General features: G+C 38.1%; 1 pseudogene; it reads right to left on the bottom strand.

Moving 5' to 3' along the window:
• Positions 1 to 2,322: 2,322 nt before the first annotated feature.
• Positions 2,323 to 3,831, bottom strand: LOC148567763 (uncharacterized; annotated as a pseudogene).
• Between the last annotated feature and the right edge of the window lie 223 nt (positions 3,832 to 4,054).

Genomic DNA, 4,054 nt, shown 5'->3' on the forward strand with positions numbered 1-4,054 from the left:
GGACAAAGGTGGGCTGGTAGCAGTATCTCCACAGTCAGGACCGTCATGGCTCCTTGTGCTGGTAAACGAAGTAGAGTCCGGGGTGTCTGAGTCTCTGTATTTTCCTTTAAGTATCTCCTTGAGGTACGTGAATCGGTGCTTGTTGCGGTGCTCTCTCAGCTTTGCTTTGTGTTCCTGCCGATCCAACCTCTCGAGTATTTGATAGAGTAGTTGGTTTGTTATAGGTGCTTGTGGTGTTGAAGGAGGAATGTCTGCAGCCGGTTCATTAGGCTGGCTTGTAGTGGCTGCTGAAGGTCTGATATATTTCCCATTAGGGACATACTGATCATCCCGTGGAAGCATGGCTTTGGTGTCCCCAGCTCTGTAAAAGACTCCGGCTGCTAAGACAAGATCTGAGACTAGGGCAAGAAAAGGTAAGTTGCCCGCAATTTGTACGTGTCCCATAGCATTCCGGATGTGCCTTGGTAGGTTCAGAGGTTGATCTGTAAGGATGCACCATAGTAGAACGGCCATGTCTGTAGTGAAGAAGGACTCGTGAGTGCTCGGAAAGACATAATGGGACATAATCTGTGCCCATACGTGAGCCTCCAAGGTAAGTGCGGAAGCCAAAATTCCCTTAGGATGGGAACGATGGTATCCGTAGATCCATCTGCTGCCAGGTAGCGTGTAACAACCTTGATTTTAGAGTACGCGAGATCTTTTCTAAAAGTACGGAGAACTCCAGAAGATCAGTAAGGAGAAAACCTTTGATATATCATCAAGTATCTCAATCCTCATTGTCATTATGTTATCTTTAAGTTAGAACCTTTTCTGAGGCAAGCTCGATAACGCGGTCACGAAGAACCTAGTTTTTGAACCGTATCGGTTAGGAGTTTTGATTCGGTTTTTCGTAAATAGTCTTAGTTTGAAAAACCGGACTAGATTTATGAGAGAAGAGAGATAATAGGATGATATTATCATTATATGAGTACTAGAAGCTTCTTGAATAATATTATAAGGTTACCTGGTTAGTTTTAGTTAAAAACAGAAAATCGGTTTAACCGGGTTCACAATTTACTGGTGCAGCTTAGCACCAGCACTCTCTGATGACTCTAGCAATGCTAAGGCCTCATTATACATGTTTTATTCTCATAATAAATATGTTACTAGTGTCATTTATGCTAGTAGCTCAGAAAATAATTTTTAGAGATGTTTTTGCAAGTGTTCCGATACATCTAGTTTTAGTAGTTATACACCTGAGATATTTTAATATTATTTTAATCTATCTCCAAGCCAACCAATCACAACTCACCCTACACCCCCAAAACCCCTAAGGCTGGCTCATTTTCACTTTGTGGCCGAAAATAGGAAGAGAGAAAAAGAGAGAAACTTTCATGAACACCTAATCTTCAAAGCTAGATTTCTTCTGAACTAAAACTCAAATCAAAACTCCGATTTCATCAAAATGATCCTCTCTTCTTCCTCTACATAACCATATAAAATAACAAGGCTGGAAATAAGGTGATATGGCTTTCTCCCTCCCTCTTCAATTCGGTTTTCAAAGAAACATGCTTAAACATGTGTTTTCTTGATGTTCTTCCTTAGGATCATGCTTAACTTGACTTGAGGGCCAAGAAACATTAATTTCCAGCAAGTCTAAGGTGAGATATCCCTTCCTAACGTGCTGAGCAAGATTTGGTCAGTTGAGGGATTTTGGATTTAAAGTTGTTCTTGATGTGATTTAGGAGGAAAAAGTGCTTAAGGACCACCTGAAAGTCTAACTGAATTAGGAGCAAGAAAACCAGGTAGGGTGTAACAAAATTAATCTTGATTATTTGTGTTTGACTTGTGTGAATGTTGCATGATTTGGCTGTGCTAAAAATTGGTTGCATATATGATTGATTCTTGGTGAAAATTTGGTGAAATTTTGATGAAATTTGATGAAATTCAAGCTTTAAGTTCATGTTCTTGGGGCACCTAGAAAAACGAAACCCTAAGCTTAAATTGAGGTTCAATTTGTGTTGAAATCATGTAGAAAAGATGGGGTTTTAGTGGCTGCTAATTTATTATGAATTATAGTAAAAATCGGTTGCTGAAAAGACTGAAAAACGGGTAAAAACAGAGAAAGAATCTAAAGAATTTATGAGGAACATGAAGAACACTTTGAGTGTGATGAAGAACAATAAAGAACAGGTTTTAGATCCATAAAAGGGCAAGGAAGTAAAATTTTTGGTGTTTAAGGGGTTATTTGGTAATTTCTGAAAGTTAGGGTGGTAAAAGTAGAAATATTAAAAGTTACGGGTGGTAAAAAGTGAATTTTAAAGGTTAAAAGTAAAAGGTAAGTTAATTTTCGAAAGAGTTCTCTATCTCTTGTAATATGTCAAATACAGTTGTTCCCTCTAACAACTGGGGTGGAGACCTAAGTTTAGTTTTTCCATTGAAAGATCTTTTGTTATGCCTCCACGGGTGATTCATGGGTAAAAATCTTCGATGATCCATATAAACAATCTTGTGACTATATTTCAAATAGATAGAAGAAGTCTCATCATTACAACACGGACAAGCCAGTTTTCCCTTTGTACTCCAGCCAGATAACATAGCATACGCCGGGAAGTCATTAATTGTCCATAAAAGACATGCTCTCATATTGAATGTTTGATTTTTTGAAGAGTCATATGTTTCTACACCTGACTCCCACAGTTCTTTTAATTCTTCAATAAGCGGTTGAAGAAAGACATCAATGTTATTTCCCGGTGATTGCGGTCCAGGAATGAGTAAAGAGAGCATAAAATAATCAGGCTTCATGCTCATCCAAGGGGGTAGATTATACACCATCAGAACAACATGCCATGTATTATGTGTACTGCTCAAAGTTCAAAACGGATTGAACCCGTCGCTGGCTAAGCCTAGTCTCACATTACGAGGCTCCTTCGCAAAATCTTCATGTCGACGGTCAAATGCTTTCCATGATTCACCATCAGTAGGATGCCTTAATGAGCCATCTTTAACACACTCATTATGATGCCAAGACATAGCTTCAACCGTCCTTGTGCACATGAAAAGTCTTTGAAGTCTGGGAATCAAAGGGAAATGCCTTAGAGTTTTCGCAGCAACTTTACGAGACTTTCTTGATGAGGTTACATCATCCTCTTCCACAACAGGATGCTCAACATAACGGGATGATCCACAGACATGGCACGATATGTCATTCTTATGCCCGTTTCGATACAACATGCAGTCATTAGGACATGCATCGATCTTTTGGTAGTCAAGACCCAGATTCTTTATCATATTCTTGGTTTTATCAAATGAAGTAGGGATATTCAAATATGGCATTCCTTCTTTTAATAATTCCAAGAGAGAAGTGAACGACGGGTTACTCCAACCATGCAAGCATTTTAACAAGTAAAGACGGATAGTAAAAGATAATCTTGTGAATCCTTTACACCCGGGGTACAGTTCTTGGCTTGCCTCGTCCACCAATTTATAAAATTCCTTTGCACATTCGTTGGGCCCTGTATTTTGTCCATCAAATTGTGTAGTATCTCTGAATCTATCACGTAACAGCTCATCAGTGTTATCATTACAGTTATAATCACTGTCAATATCACTGTCAACATCCATAGCAACAAGTGATTCTCCATGATTAAACCACCGCCTATAACCTTTTACAAATCCGTGGCATATTAAATGGTTATACACGTCATCTCTTTTTAACCAAAGTCTATTATAATACTTTTTACATGGGCATTGAATTTCTTCCCCTTGAGGATTTCCTGTTGATGAAAAAGTAAAATGTAAAAATCTTTCTACACCGAGTTGATATTCTTTCAAATGATGGGGCATATCCATCCAATCCTTGGAGACATCCATCGAAAAACTATGTATTTCAAATAAATAGCTAAGTTCCTATTCTAAAGTTCTTAATTAAGTTTAGTCTCACTAACTGCAAATCTAGCTTCCTATGTAACTAATAAGAGACAATGTTTTCCCAACCTCCAAAATACTTTGAAAATAACTAACAAAAAATATCAAAGAAAATTGAGTTTTAGCAATTCTTAAAGAAAGCCTTGAA

The sequence above is a fragment of the Arachis ipaensis genome, chromosome B4 (assembly GCF_059453495.1).
Source record: "Arachis ipaensis isolate K30076 ecotype BB chromosome B4, ASM5945349v1, whole genome shotgun sequence".
NCBI classification, from domain to species: Eukaryota; Viridiplantae; Streptophyta; class Magnoliopsida; order Fabales; family Fabaceae; genus Arachis; species Arachis ipaensis.